The 17,145-nt window shown below is 38.2% G+C and overlaps 1 protein-coding gene across 17 annotated transcripts in view; it reads right to left on the bottom strand.

Moving 5' to 3' along the window:
• LOC144213870 (adhesion G protein-coupled receptor L3-like) overlaps positions 1-17,145 on the bottom strand; it is a 101,719-nt gene that overhangs the window by 54,639 nt on the left and 29,935 nt on the right. For all 17 annotated transcript variants that reach the window (XM_077742563.1, XM_077742561.1, XM_077742564.1 and 14 more), the window contains exon 8: positions 3,791-3,882. The gene's annotated coding sequence lies outside the window, so the exon portion shown is untranslated. The remainder of the gene's footprint in view (positions 1-3,790; positions 3,883-17,145) is intronic.

Here is a 17,145-nt window from a genome sequence, read left to right as displayed (position 1 = left end):
ATTTACTTTCCCGGGCCACACAAAATGATGCCAGATTTGGCCCCCGGGCCGCCACTTTGACACCAGTCAATAGGCAATGAACATAAACGTAAAAAAATGACTGTAACATTGAGTACTTTAAAAGGTTTACGAGTATCTAAGCGAAATAAAAATGAATTCATCAATATCACCTCATACGAAGAAATAACGATAAAAAATGGCCGTCGAACAACACCCAAAATTTAGCTCCGCACAAAGCTTAGTATTTCAATTCCTTTGAAAATATACAGAAATACTCCAAGACTTATTTCATATACCCCGACCCTTTAAACCACTTTATCGCTTCTCTTCATATTTTGTTAAATTTCCCTAACGCTAGCTGTGCTAACTGCTTTTTAATAGCCGTCCACTATGGACGCCACGTCAAAAAAAAAAAAACTTTGATAGAAGCAAATGGACGGCTTCCCAGGTGTCCAAGCAGCCCGTTAAGGAGCATCGTAAAAAAATCAATAAATAAAAGCCCTAGTCGGGATTCTCGTGGCGAAGATAAACAGATGCAAATCAATCATTTCCGCCGCTCCTTGTTTTTACGGCGCCGGGAGGGACAAATATGGAAATTTGGGACGTGGGGGACGGTAGGGGGGACATAAAAAGCACTTTGACGGTGACGTATGATGATGAGAGAGTCATGAAAACGTATGGCTACACTCCAACGATTCCTTTTTACCTGACAAACAAGCGTTTTTAGCCCAAAGATACGGCGAGACGGGACATTACGCCGTCTTCCCCCTAGTCGGAGGACACTTTACACCTGACAGCTTCTGATTACGACCACTTGGCGGAGAGTGAGCACCCCCCAAAACCCCCCGTGTTCCACTCAGGGTAGAGTGGCAGGCAATTTTTTTTTTTGGACTGAAAGGATTTAGGATTTCTGGTGGTGAAATGAAGAATATGTCACGGGAAAAAGCAAAGTATGGGTAATCAATATTCATCTGCTTCTATTCGGGGTAAAATGGCGGATTTTTTTTGGGGTGGGGGAGGGGGGGGTTACAATAACAAGAAAATAAGGATACGGATTATTTTTGCTGGAAGGTTGTGGCCTTGGGATTTAGATACAATGTCAGTTGCAAAAAGAGTAGGATTGAGTTTAAAGGTATTAGTATGAGAGGATAGGTGTCAAAGTAAAGGCCCGGGGGCCAAATCTGGTCCGGTGCATCATTTTGAGTGGACCGGGAAAGTGCCATGGGTCAAATTATAATGAAGAGTATAGATGTATATTATATTTCCTGATTTTTCCCCTTTTTACATTAATAATTGTCATTTTTTAATCCATTTTTTCTGTCAAAAATAATTTTATAAAATCTAAAAATATATTTAAAAAAATCTAAAATAAAGATTGTTTTACATCTGTAAAAAACAGAATATTCAGGGCTTTTAATCCAGTTCATTTAATCCATTTATGAAAAAAAAAATCTAAATATTAGTCTGACACCCTTGCATTAGACTTTACGTTTTCCAGCCTTTTCGAGTTGAACAAATTGGGCAATTAACGGCGTTAGCTGTCCAATCCCTTTGAAGCAGGGAGTTTGGCAGCGAGCCAACAAAGCTCCAATCGCCCTTCGGCTTGGAACGAACGGTGATAAACACTTGTTCATTACTGTCCTGTGATGAGTCATTGGTAGTCGCTGTTTTAATTAAATTCATCAATATTCAGTTAAATGTATTGATATTGTATAACGAAGCGAGAATTAATTCCTGGCTGTCTCAAATGAAAAATGAAGTAAAATAAATCTAATTAAAATAAAGTAAAATATATGAATAAATAAATAAATAGATAAATAAAAATTAAGTAAAATTATTTAAATTAAAATAAAGTAAAATAAATAAAGTAAAAAAAAATAGATAAATAAAAATTAAGTAAAATTATTTTAATTAAAGTAAAGTAAAATAAATATACAATAAATAAAAATTAAGTGAAATAAATCAAATTAAAATAAAGTAAAATATGTAATAAATAAATAAATACAATACAAATTAAGTAAAATAAATAAATATATAAAATAAAAATTAAGTGAAATAAATCAAATTAAAATAAAGTAAAATATATAATAAATAAATAGATAAAATAAAAATGAAGTGAAATAAATCAAATCAAAATAAAGTAAAATATATAAATAAATAATTACATAATTTTCTAAAATTGTGTATGAAACCCAAAATGGATATTTAATTATAAATCAAAAAATGAAAAAAAGCCCTTTCAGTTCAAATCAATTGGATCTCTATTGCTTAAACGGTAATTATAATTTATGTTCAATTAAAATTAGCTCTAAAATTGAAGTAAGGGACGCTCATTTTGTAAAAAACTAAAGGGCGCAAAGGAACCCGGACGCCACCCCATGGCGAGGATAGCTAGCGGAGCATCGGCGGCCATCTAAACGAGCGTTTTGCGTGGAAGTCACGCGGCGCTTAATGAAGAACGCCGCTTCTAAAGACACAGATGGGGGGGAAAGTGGCGTCGCCTTGGCAACGGCCGACTGTGTTTGTGTCATCCCGACCAGCAAACTGTTTGCAATGGCCGCAAACATGTTGTTAACAATAGAAAATATTGACTCGGGGTGAGATGTTGTTATCGGACAGACGCTTTTTCGACCAATGGGAAAGTCGATTTTGTCAGACCAAAAGTAAATAAGCTTTCATCCAAATTCATCTTCAGTGAAACACTTTTGGTTTTTTTTTAATTTGAATGGCGGATAATTGCTCATTTGACTCCATTTTGGATTGACGCCCAATCGATTTGTATTGGAAACAGAGATTGGTCATTTGCGACCAATTTTCCCTCTTCAAATGGATTTTAGATATAATATTTAGATTTATTTTTTGTTATAAATGGATTAAAAGAACTAGATTAAAAGCCTTGAATATTCAGTTTTTTATAGATCTAAAACAATCTTTATTTTTAGCTTTTTTTGTATATATTTTTAGTTTTTTTCTGATTTTTTTTGTACTAAAAACAACAAAAAACGGATTAAAAAAAGTGCAATTATTGATCTAAAAGGGGAAAAATCAGAAAATACCATATACATCTATATTTTTCATTTTAATTTGACCTAAAAACTGAAAATCGGCACTCATGATTGACTTCCCGGGCCACAAAAAATGATAAAGCGGGCCATATTTGGCCCCTGGGCCACCACTTAGACACCAGTGCATTAGACATTGACCAACAAATTGAAAATATTAAAAAACGTCTTGAAAAACAAACTATTTTTAGCTAAACCTGACCAAACCGAACACCAAAAACCACCCAAAAAAACAATGGACGACCTTCTACATTTATCCCGCCATTGGCACTCCCCAAAAATCATTCATATATATATTATATATATATATATAATGTTTTATTATCATCTGACTTCTTAATGCCATTTCACCAAAGTCAGCAACATTTACCGCCCTCTCTCTTTGTTGTTTTTTTACGGAATGCAAATGAGTTGACGTGTACTACTGCGGGATTACGGCGGAATGCAGTCGAGCGTGGGTCGTAGTACCAGACGTATACCCCCCCCCACTACACCCCCCCCAAGCTGTCGTGAAAAACACAATACGAGCCCCTACCGACTTATCAAAAGAGCTGATATGGCACTTTCACCCCCGGTGGTGGGTTTTATGTTCGTTCCTGTTGAATACGGCGTCGTAAAAATAAAAAAAATAGTATAAAAGCTCGACGGAAGGCTAGAGGGAGCAACGTAAACAATGTACACGGTTCAAATGGAAGGAGAATGCAAAAAAATGGGGGTGTTTTTCTTACCTTGCCACTGTTGAAGGCGTGTCAGTCCACAATGGTGTTCCTAATTCTGATTGGTCGCCGGAACATCACGGATCATCGGGTCAATGATCATCCTAAAAGAAAAAAATGCATCCATGAGTCAATAGTTGGTTTGCGGGCTGCTTTAACGTCAACTCGGGTTCCAATGTGGGCCAGACTATTTTAAATATAATATATTATATATAAATGGATTAAATGAAGTGGATTAAAGGACCTAAATATTCTGTTTTATATAGATTTAAGAAAATGTTTAATTTAGATTTTTTTAAATATATTTTTAGATTTTACAAAATTATTTTTGGACTAAAAAACACAGAAAAAATGGATTAAAAAATTATTGATTTAAAAGAGGGAAAATCAGGAAATTTAATATACATCTATACTGGATTAAAATCAATGAATATAATTTTTTTTATAGATCCAAAAACAATGTTTTTTTTAGTAAAAGAAAATCTCATCATTGACTTTCTAGGACCGCACAAAATGACCCAGTGGGCCATATTTGGCCCGCGAGCCACCACTTTGACACCAATAATTTTATAGCAGGGTATTCTGACATACTAAAAATCAATACTTTACTTTTAAACAAATATCCAAAAGAATACATATTACATATTCCCGTAAAAAAAGGTACTTATTTTTGATTAGTAACATGAAATATGATTAAATCATGGCTTAAAAATTCCAAAATGGATGACGCCAAACATTTAGCAAAGCTTAAATGGCATCTTGAAATTTGGACAAATACTAAATGTTTAATTTATGTTGAGCAAAGACATGGTGACGTTGATTTCAAAGACGCGCTGAGAAGAATTGATTTTGCTTCAGAAATGAGGTCTTCATAAATTGGTTAGAGTTCCCATGACGGTGGCGCCATATCCGCCATCCGCCGCTGTGTAAATCCAGGACACGTCGTCTTTTTAATGGCTGATTTATGGGGATTCGTCGAGGGCCCCGCGCCACAAAGATCCTGTTTTAAAGTGCATTACCTCCCTGCCGTAAATTTCCCCCAACGCCATTAACGTTTTGATGGCCGACATGCAGTCAACTTTCTTTTCAGTACTCGTGGTGGTGATTATTTTGAAAAATCTTGTTGTCATAACTGTCCAAATAATGCAAACTGGGACAAAATTAACCACAAAAAACTAAACGGGGAAGACAAATACTCCCACAAAGACATTCCAAAAACATGGGGTTTAAATAGACAATCACTGGTTGATGAAAAACGGTATGTTTGGTTGCCTGGACGTTTGGTCGCCCAGACATTTGGTCGCCCAGACGTTTGGTCGCCCAGAGATTTGGTCGCCCAGACGTTTGGTCGCCCGGGTGTTTGGTCGCCCAGACGTTTGGTCGCCCCAGACATTTGGTCGCCCAGACGTTTGGTCTCCCAGACGTTTGGTCGCCAGAAGCTTGAGAGCCATACTCCAAATTTAAAAGTCAAAATACATTTTTTTTGTTAATATACCACTTTTAAAGTGGAAAAAAATATTTTTGACAACATTCTTATGCAGTTACTAATCAATGAAAATGAATTCCATAATAGTCTACTGCAAAAAAATGAAGATTAAAGCAGTTCTAGATGTAATATCTCAGTCCTGTTACCAGCAATTTCTATATTATAGCTCAAAGGTTAGCAAAGAGCCAAATACACCCATCCAAAGAGCCACATATGGCTCCCAAGCCATAGCTTCCCTACCCTTAATCTAGGTCATACAAGGCATAAACACAAACAGAACACACAAAGAATCACACACTCATCCAACAACACCCAATAGCCTTCAGATTAGTCAATATCTTTCTATAATTTAGTATTCTACAGACGAAAACCTTTCCTAAACGACCAATCGCACGGCATCCAGTCATCCTTTCATCAATGAGTTTCTCACTAGTCCACGTCCGATTAAATTTGAAGAGCGTGGCACCACAAAAGAGGAGTGGGTGTATATTATTTATCCTCTGCAGTGTTGCAGAAAATTTGCAAAGCGCCTCATGGATGCGCTTCAAGGACGCCGCCGCGTATTTGAACCACCCAGATGAAAAGAACCAAGCCTATTCAGACAAACGCCCTTCATTCCTGCAGGCAAAAGTTACAAATATCCCATTTTTTTGCACCCGAAAGCAACGAAAACCCCCAAAACGCACCAAAATATACGAAAATGCGGCCATCTTGGTTGAAGGCCCGCGGCGTGTCGCTCTATAAAAGCGTTTACTGAGCCATAAGCACGGCGGGCTCGCCGAAAGCTCATCAAAGTGCGGCTTATTTTATCAGTCGAGTGGAAAATGTGCTGAGAACGGCGTTGGAAGAAGGGGGAGGGGCTTAGCGTATGTATATATAAGTGAGCGACTAAGGGTTCTTTGGACAAAAGGCGCTAATGTGGCTAATTGAATGAGCCTGTGGAGTAAATGGACGATGCCCGTCGTCACTGACAGGAGGAAAAGGAAAATGGCCACAATGGCCGTCAAATTAGGAGGCTGTTAACGTTTAAAAAAGGAAAAAAAATGGTGGTAAAAGCAAAGGTTTGCTGTCATGGGAGTTCGCAACATGATGATGACAAAGTTGGGCAAATTAAGGGTTAGCTGTTGTATGTTTTAGCACTTTCTTGTAAAATTGCATCTCGTTGTTGTAATAACTGTCAAATATTGGAATATTTTTTTATAAGATGTGGTGGTGGATATATTTTAATTTAATGTAGGTTATAATTACCATTTATGCAATAGGCAACTGAAAGGGCTTGCATTGAAAGTTTTTTAATAGTTTTTTCATTATTTTAATTATATTTAAATCTCCATTTTGGGTTTCATATACCATTTAAAAAATATATGTATTTATTTAAATATTTTAATTCATTTTAATTTGATTTATTTGACTTAATTAAAAAAGTTATCTATTTATTTATTCATATATTTTACTTTATTCTAATTTGATTTATTTTACATAATTTTTATTTTATCTATCTATTTATTTATTAATCCATCTATATATTTTACTTTATTTGAATTTGATTTTTTTACTAAATTTTATTTTATCAATTTTTTTATTTATATATATTTTACTTCAGTCAAATTTGATTTATTATACTTCATTTTTATTTTATCAATTTATTTATTCGTGGATTTTACCTATTTGTTATTCTATCAATGTATTTATTTATACATTTTACTTAATTTTTATCTTACCTATTTATTTTTTAAAATATTTTAATTTATTCAAATTTGATTTATTCTACTTCATTTCTATTTTATCCATTTATTTAAGCTATATTTATTCTCGTACTATTTCTACAATGGTTCCTCCAATGCATATATTTAAGTCCTTTTCTCACGAGACCTCAACTTCATTTAAGCTACGACGTTTTTGTCAGAAAAGTGTGACGCACTCCGAGCGCTGAATGTTAATGGGCCAATTGTCAAAAAGAAAAAAACAGACCCCGGAGCTGTTTACCGCAGCGTCGGGGAAATTGCGCATTATTATGCCGAGCACATTCGTCTTTATTTGGAAATACACGCATACTCGCCACGCAGGCCCGTGATCAACCTTGTAGGAGAACATAAAAGTCAACAGAGGGGAAAATTGTACCACTGAAACGAGTGCGACTTGACGGGGAAGAAGGCGCTCGTACGGTGGCGCCTTTAACGCGGGGATAGCGCTATCAGGTCGGCGGTCAAGGACGTCAAAAGAAAGTAGAAGGAGATATTTACACAGCGCCAAAAAAATGACCCATGATGTCATCAAAAAGCGCCAGAACAAAAGTGTCATTAGTTGGAATTTGATAAGGATTTGGAGACATTGTTTTTGTTATGATAATGCATCCCAATTTCAACGTTTTTTACAGTCTTAAAGTAAGATTTTGAGACTTACAGTTTAGCTTAAGGACCTAAAGACTAAGAGTCATTTTAAATATGGAATTTGATTATAACATGTACACAAAATTCTCATTTGTGTAGTCCTGGGTTTCAAATAATTATAATTTAAAAAAGACTTCAAATTCAATTATTTAAATGCAGGGGTAGGGAACCTATGGCTCAGGAGCCACATGTGGCTCTAATTATAGGTACATGTGGCTCTTATGATGGGTGCATATGGCTCTAAAATATGTAAACCAGTGGTTAGAGTCCCGAACGCACCAATAGGAATGTCACATTGGGACTATGTAATTGATTTCATTGATATACATTGAACTCATTGATTAGCAACAGCCTAACAAATGAATTCTGACACTTCTTGTCCTTTAAAAGTGATAAAATAACTCCAAATTGTCATATATTTTAACTTGAGTATGGCTCCCAATAAATAACATTATGAAAATAAGAATTATTTACGGCTCTCTCTTTCAAAAACCCTCCCTTTAACCCTAATTTAAACCAATCAAAATCATTAGCAACCCACCCCAACAATGCCACAAGGTTGACATAGGCCCCGATTCAGAAGCCACGCCCCCTTCTGCCCACAAGGGTCCTGCGATATCTCGGTTGTCTCCTTTAGCGCCTGAATAGCCGCATTGTACTATTAGCCCGGTGCTCTAGCCCCACCGCACACACCTGTCAAGCCACGTCCTTGGCGCCTCGAGCCTAGGACCGCCCCCCCCCACCCCCGACACACACGCCTATTGAACCCATACGCCGGAGTACACAAACACACTCAGATAAAATCAAATAAACGTGCCTACACGCGAGTCTTATTCGCCAAAGGTGGCGTTCAGGGGTCAAGTTGCATAGTCTCGGGCTAAGGGGGGGGGGGGTGGTGGGCTAGGTTTTGTTTTACCAGGGCGCACGCGAGTCGCTTGAGCTCGCCGGCGGAAAACAACGTTCAAAAGTAAACCGCCAGTAACTGGAACCAGACCTTAAATCATTTGCAGATTCTGTTTCTAGTGGGTGGGGGGTGGTTCCCCTTTAGGCTCCTTCCCGAGTCCTTGTACTCGATGGAATTAAATGCGGTGGGCTCGCGTGTGTTAAGAAAACCAGTACTGATGTTTGTGTGACAGATTGTTATTTAAATGAGTTTGTCACTGAGCGACGTCCAATCCCATCTAGCTTGGATTTAAAAGCGGTTTTAGTTAGCGTGCCTGGATTTTGCTTGTTCAAACCAGTTCTCAAAATTATATTTACGAGAGAGTTTAATATCTAAGAGAGAAGTTTGATATCTAAGAGAGAAGTTTAATATCTAAGTACTGTTTAATATCTAATTACTGTTTAATATCTAATTACTCTTTAATGTCTAAGTACTGTTTAATATGTAAGTGCTGTTTAATATGTAAGTACTGTTTAATATGCAATTACTGTTTAATATGTAAGTTCTGTTTAATATGCAAGTTCTGTTTAATATGTAATTACTGTTTAATATGTAAGTACTGTTTAATATGTAAGTTCTGTTTAATATGTAAGCACTGTTTAATATGTAAGTACTGTTTAATATCTGATTACTGTTTAATATCCAAGTACTGTTTAATATCTAAGTACTGTTTAATATTCAAGTACTGTTTAATATCTAAGTACTGTTTAATATCTAAGCACTGTTTCATATCTATGTACTGTTTCATATCTATGTACTTTTTAATATCTAAGTACTGTTTAATATGTAAGTACTGTTTAACATCTAAGCACTGTTTAATATCTAAGCACTGTTTAATATCTAAGTACTGTTTAATATCTAAGTACTATTTAACCGGCGACCAAAAGGGACCAAAAGACCGGCAACCAAACGTCCGGCCACGCAATATAGTATATATAATACACGGCCAGTGCCTTTGCTACCAAATAAAAACAACCCGTGTATTGCCTCTGTTTAAACACAATGGCATGGCTCTTAATAATGTCACAGGTTAGGGCTTCAACCTCTGGCGCACTTGACTGCTTTCCCAGATAACCTTCACCTACACATGCCGCCCGCCTCTCTACACTACACGGCGGCGTTAGAACCTCCGAGGCCCAAGGCTATCTGTCCACTAAATCATATTTGTAGTTTCATATTGAACACGCGGCCCCGAGGAGCAGCCGGCGTAGAATCCGGCTCGGCGCATTACTGCATGCCGTTTTCACAGCATCTGTTTTCAAGTAACTAGGCCAAGGCGTGCTTTTGTTTATCTCAAAACGGTTCGGGTTTTTGGAAACCTGGGTTGCCATTCAGTGGATATTCCTGTCAGTTAATGGTGCAAATTTACAGAGTTTATGGGTAGTCTTATCCAGTTGAAGGGGGACCTAAGCTATGTCCTAAAACTAAATGGATTCAATGTGACTTGCTAACTTAGGGGTGGGCAAACTTTTGGGCCTGGGGGGGGGGGGCATATTGACTTTAAAAATGTGACAGATGGGCGGGGTCAGCCACAAGATACGATACATATAAAAAAGTGCATCCGTTAACAGTACATATGAAACATAAACTGAAAAAAAGGACTCAAGTATTAACATACTTATCATTAAAGTAAAAAGTATAAAGTACAAGTAAAGGAATGCAGTAAGAAATATTAAAATGTAATTTTAAAAAAATAGAGGGGCTGTTTGCCTATTTCTGTGCTAACTTTTGAATAAAAATAAGAAACGGAACTTGACTAAATCCTGTACTCAACACAAAACTAAATATTTTGTATATTTTCTTGTGTATTTGTCACTCCAAAAACATATATCAAAGGTTACAACTCATAAGCATACAAATTACACTCGAAGTAAACAAAACTGCAAGGTGTCATGGTCAAAACACCAAAACGCAAGATAATACGGTAATTTCTTTCAAAATAGAGAAAAGATAAACATCCGAAACGCTACACAGAATCAATTTTAAAGTCAATTAACTAAATTCAACAGTATTTTACATGTAAAAACATTGTTTTCTCAGGGCTTTGCCATCTTACTACCTAGAGATGACAAACTAGACCACTAGGGGCACAATTCCTGGTTGTACTGCTACTTACGTGACTTCCTTATTTAATTTGTTTACGTACAGGCCATTTTAAGGCTACGGCTTATATGCGAAGACGGCTAATACGCCAGAAACGATGCTACCAGTTTATTTCTAAGCTTTGGCATTCCTTGGGATAGGGTGACCTGTCAAATTCCAATCGAATGGTGCACAATCCGCCAGTCGTCAGCATGTTTTCCGCTCTCCCTAACCTGTTTTTTTTGGGGAAAATGAGCTCCCGGAATGAGGTTCTGGGGTCGAGAGATGGCTTGGGCATATTTTGCATGCCATTAAAGTTGTATGCGAAAACAAATTGTCTCGCCCCGTTAACAGACGTAGCCAGACAGATGGCCGCCGGAGCGAGCTTTCTTAAGCGTGACGAATCGCCGCATCTGCTGGTGTGACTGCGGTCAGGGGAGGTGCTCCCGAAAACGGACGGACGTGCAAGACAAACAAATAAACAAACATGTCCAAGTCCAATTCTGTGTTGAGAAAATGTCCAAAATAAACGAGGCCAAGAAAGTATTGGAAGTAGATTGAAACGGAGGACATTTTGTGGGGGTGAGATGATATTAATTATTTTTTTGGGTTTACCAAACTAGGTATTTAGTTTTATTGTTGGGATGTCTCATTAGAATTGTAATTTTAAGGCTCTCTAACAAAAAAATGGCTGTGTTAGGACCTACTTTATATATGTACATCTATGTGTATGTATATATGTGCTTATATATGTATGTATATGTATATATGTGCTTATATATGTATGTGTGCTTATATATGTATATATGTGCTTATATATGCATGTGTATATATATATATATGTGCTTATATTTGTATGTGTATGTAAATATCTGCTTTTACATATGTATGTGTATGTATTTATGTGCTTATATATGTATGTGTATGTATATATGTGCATATATGTGTGTATATATGTGCTTATATATGTGTATGCTTATTTATTTAAATATGTATTCATGTATTTATTTATTAACTTACTTATTAACTATCTATTTATGTCTATTATATCTTTTACTGTGTCTGTATTCTCACCCTCTTGCTACTGATTCTCTAAAATTGATTTTATCATTTAAAGTATTTTCTTAACCCATATCTAGCGACATAACTTGGCCACCCACCCTTAAAATATCATTTAGCATCTGCGCATTCAAGCCAGTCCGTCACTGTCAATCCCCTCCTGGCGTCCAGTCATGACTTGACCGGACGTAGGCTAAAAGAATGCCCACCCTAGTTAGCGCTATTAAAGCAAAACTCAATTCTAGGACTCCTCCACGGCCCAGTAGCCTTGTCACACCCCGTCATCGTCCCTCCGCCAAGCCTGGCTCAAGATTCGTCCCAAAACGATATAAAAAAAACACTAAAAACGGTCTGGAGGTGAAGCGTTTGCGTAGCTTCTGCCCCGATGGCTTGTCATTCCACCGGCATGCTCTAATTGGAAGAGCGGCAGTTAGGGAGGACTGACGACCGCTCCGTTGCCGTCACCCCCCCCCCCCCCCCCCCAACCCCACTACGGCGTTCGCCTGCAGTGCAGCGATAGAGAAGGTTGCAATGGTCTTTGCCGGCCGGCCTGCAGTGTCTCCACCGACACCGAGCTGCAAAAAATCGATGCGCAGAAATCGCTTCATGCCTGCTCGATTACACCCCGCCGGAGTAATTGATGCTCTCGGGGCCACGGACTACGAAAGCCGTCTAATCCATCTAGGAGATGTCCAATGGGTGGGGAGTGGGAGGGTTGGCAGAAACAAAAGTGGGTGCTCGGACATTTGGTTGCCGAGAGTTTACTGTTGAAACCAGCTCTCAAAATTATATTCATGAGACAGAGTTTAATATCTAAGTACTGGTTAATATCTTAGTACTCAGTAGATATTTAGATATTAAACTCTCTCTCATGACTATAATTTTGAGAGCTGGTTTCAAAAGTACTTCGATATTAAACAGTACTTAGATATTAAACAGCATTTAGATATTAAACACTACTTAAATATTAAACAGCACTTATATATTGAATAGTACTTAGATATTAAACACCACTTAGATATTAAACAGTACTTAGATATTAAAGAGTAATTAGATATTAAACAGTAATTAGATAATAAACAGTACTTAGATTTTAAAGAGTAATTAGATATTAAACAGTACTTGGATATTAAACAGTAATTAGATAATAAACAGTACTTAGATATTAAACAGTACTTAGATATTAAACACTACTTACATATTAAACAGTAATTAGATATTAAACAGTACTTACATATTAAACAGTAATTAGATATTAAACAGTACTTAGATATTAAACAGCACTTATATATTAAACAGTACTTAGATATCAGACTCTCTCTCAGATATTAAACTCTCTCATGAATCTAATTTTCAGAGCTGGTTTCAACAGTAAACTCTGTCACCATTTGACCGGCCACCAAAAGGGACCAAAAAAAAAACCAGACCGATGGTACGCAGTTGCCTGGGCGGATCAGAAAATTCCCTGTCAAATTGGCAAAACCGACTCAAAGACCCCGGAGTCGACGGCAAACGCAAGAGTAACTCCAAGACACGGCACCCGGCGGAAGACGCAACCTTGTTAGCGTTTTACACGACTTTTAGCAGCAAGGATAGCGCCTAGCGCGAGAAGGCATAAATTAGCAAATTACCTGCATGCATCCGAGCCGCAGGCCCAATTATTTCTGCTACGCCGCAATTGCGGAAAAAAAGGGGCTCTCCAGCTGTGCTCCGACACAAAGCCGGCTCGCCGAAACATAAACAAGATTACGGGAGAGCTCGGCCTTTGGCGGCCGCTCATTAGCCACACCTCCGCTAAACGGCCCGCCGGTGCCCAATCGCCAAAAGCGCCGCCCTGGAGACGATTTTAGGGAAAACGCCTGAACAGATAAGGAATAAAAATGTAAAAAAAATAGCGGAACAAAGCCATCTTTGTCATCAATGACGAGTTGTTCATTGGAAGCTTCAATTCCGTTGCGGGAATTGAACAAAAACCCGACAACGAAGGTTACGGGTAGCGACGCTAACCAAGCCGGCGAGAAATGCGCTAACCTTATTAATCATTGGGGGCAGAAATTCTATATAGAGTCGCCTCGCATTGAGCCGCCGGTCACCGATTGGTCGGCTGGCATCGACTACCATGCGAGGCGAGCCGGCGCTACCGCCTGTTTGCTTTGGGCCGGGATGACTTTTAACAACATTTATTATGGATGAGAGGGTAAAAGGGGTCCACGGGAAGATTATAAAAGCTTAACATTTGGATGAGATTAATCCCGCCCTATCAATCGTACGCTTCACATACAATAGTCGGCTAATTACCGAGCGCCAGTCAGCGGGCAAATAACATTTATATGGCCGCTACCGAGAACTAGAAAAGATATATATGTTTGTATGATAGGCTGAGAAGAGGATTGGAGATTTAGGACGGTATTTTATTGTATATAAGATGTATTTTAGACTCAAAATATGATGACTGATTTAAGGGAATGGGTTATAAGGGGAGAAGACTTACAAAATGGCTGTACTTGGATATTTACATGTACTATTTGTTAGTTATTTTCTGTTTTGCAGTAAGAAAGAAACTATTTCTGTTGAAATACTTCCTTGTAGTGAGCGTAATACACATAGTATCTCAGAAAAACTACATATGATGATGTTTCTTAAGGTTTTTCTCTTTCAAAGTAACACATTTGTACTCCCTATTAAAATTTTGGAAATTGTAAATCAAGGGGGCGACTTATACATGATAAATTGTCAAATTCAACGATTTTAAGCGAATTATAAAGGGTGCGACTTATACACAGGGCGACTAATATGCAAGAAAGTACGGTAAGTACGTGTTTGCATTTGAAAAAATACTCCCCTGAGTTAAAAACTTATGCAGTAACTATTAAAATGAATATGAACATGAAAATTGTCAATCAAGGAGCGACTTATACACAAAAAATGTCAAATTCAACGATTTTAAGGCAATTTTAAGGGTGAGACTTATACACAGGGTTGCTAATATGCCAGGAAATACAGTATATATGTATTTGTATTAATAAAATACTTCTCTCAGTTAAAGACTTATGCAGTAACTATTAAAATGAATATGAACATGAACATTTTAAATCAGGGGGCGACTTATACACGAAAAATTGTCAAATTCAACGATTTTAAGGGAATTAAAATGGACGACGTACACGCCGTTTAAAATGTCCACTGAACGGTACAACTAAGGTTAGCAAAATGCTGACATTAATGACAGTAAGTCAATGTCGTTTTGAAGCTTTAGGACAAACGGAGCTTCTTCCCTGGCGTCCAATTATCCGGAAGTGAGCCAAAGCAAATCATAAAAATTTACGGTTTGAACTTCACGATCCTCATAGCTCGCTGTAATTTTTAAACGGAGTCACAAAGCGCCATTTTTTTTGTTCCGTTTTTAGGCATGGTCTTTAACGCTGTCAAATGAAAGACACTGGAGTTCAAACTACGGCCCGCGGGCCACATACGGCCATTATCACAAGTGGAAGAAACGTTTTTTAGGGGATCCTTTCAAAAAAATATAAATTTTTCTATTTGAAACAATCGATTTTTTGGGGGATTATCCCACTAATTATCCATATTAAAAGGAGACCAATCATTTGACCCATAAGTCAACCAAAAATCTGTCTTTTCATAAACTGCCGAACCTGGAAAAGCCCACATCACCATCCATTGCTTCCTTCTTTTCCAACTCCAGCTCTAATTTTCCATCCCTGACATTTTGCGGCGCCACCATTTAAGCCCCGCCCCCTACTCATAAAAGAAACCCGACGACAGGCAGCCGTAAAGAACCCCCGAACAATCCCGTTCTTCCACAAACAAAAGACGTCAGCACTTTTCAAAACGCGCCACCCTAGCGGTCAATTAGTTCCAAGGTGAGGCCAAAACGTACTACCCTTTAAGCTCCTCCCCCAATGACAAACAACATCTCTCCTAGCATAGGGATGTTTATCTTTCTCCCCGAAGACCCCCCGCCCCCCTTACAACGCCGAACGCATTAGCGAGTGTTTGAAATTTCCCCGTCTCGCTCCTAAATCCAATCCCTGGCTATCGATTGGTCGAATCAATTTGCTCTCCGTCAAAAGCGCTGCAATTGGCCGAGGGAAGATACAAGTGGAATCAGATTGTGATAAACCCATGTGTCCCCCTTTTTAATGCATTACAGCTTTAATTAAAACCACGAATAAAAGAAACGCGTATAATACGAAGCTCCGCGATGGCGTTATCCACCTGCGCAAAAAAAAAAAAAAACTTTTAATTACCCGCCCGCTGAGGCACTCCGGTACTCCGTAAATCTCCTCAAGTATGAACACTAGGAAGCCTTAACGGATTGGACGCCATTCTTCCCCGATAATACACGATTCCTTGTGAGTAAATGAAGAATTTACAATAGAAAAACTCAAGTCAGCAACATCTGGGGAAGTGACCATGCTAAACTCTAACGTAAGGCAGAATTTGCAAGAAAATGCACGATTCCGCCAGCTCGTTTTCATCTCTGGTTGCTCGGCAATTAGCGGTCAGATCAGGAGGACCTGGTGGTTTGGGAAGGGGGTGTCGGGGGGGTCCAGGCGTAAATACAAACCAGCGTTTCCATTCATTTGTATGCGGCTGCAGGTGCGCCACCTCACTTTGCATTCAGGCCTCAACCTGCCTCCCAAACAGGCCATAAATTAACTTCCCTTTAGAGCTCCAGTCACAGAGAAGCATTGCATCTTTGTTTCAATTCGTCCACTCGGTCGGCAAAAAGGGAAAAGGTCAGAAATATTAAAGCCCCCCCCCAAAAAAAGCTGTAGAAAATGCGTGTGGACAAATACATCAGAATTTTATAGGCCCGTAAAGAGCTTTGATGGAAGGCGGCTTTGTCACTTTCATCGCTTTTGGATACCTTGGAATGCTCGCCATGTTGTTAAATGCTTGGCTTGACATTTTTGGGGGTTTCTACCTTACTATCATATCGTCAATAGCGGTGTAGTTAAGTTTGAGGATGCTGTGGGGGTGTAGCCAATGGTTATTGGACGCCAACAGCACTGGGAGATATGTAGCGTTAGCTATGGCAGTTTTGAATGAAAACTGAGTCCATTCTCGGGTAAAAAAACGGAGATTTAACTCAAGTTTTGGGCCGATTTCATGGTCAACTGTTCAACTTTGTTTGACGGAATGCTAAGTGTTAAGCGAGTAAAAATGGTCCTTCAATACTACTCGAAACTAGCTAGAGTGTAAAGTAAGTAGTATGGGTTCGCGCATGAAGCCATTACATTACAAAAATGTGACCAAAAAGGCTGAATAATGGCTTAAAAAGTACTCTATATTTACAACTATAAGTCGCACTGGATTATAAGGCGCCCTGTCTATTTTGGAGAAGATTTAAGACTTATAGTTATGAAAATATGGTATAATACGG

This window comes from Stigmatopora nigra, chromosome 20 (assembly GCF_051989575.1).
Source record: "Stigmatopora nigra isolate UIUO_SnigA chromosome 20, RoL_Snig_1.1, whole genome shotgun sequence".
Taxonomy (NCBI): Eukaryota; Metazoa; Chordata; class Actinopteri; order Syngnathiformes; family Syngnathidae; genus Stigmatopora; species Stigmatopora nigra.
The sequence above is the reverse complement of the archived record's forward strand: the minus strand, read 5'-3'. Positions and strand labels throughout refer to the sequence as shown.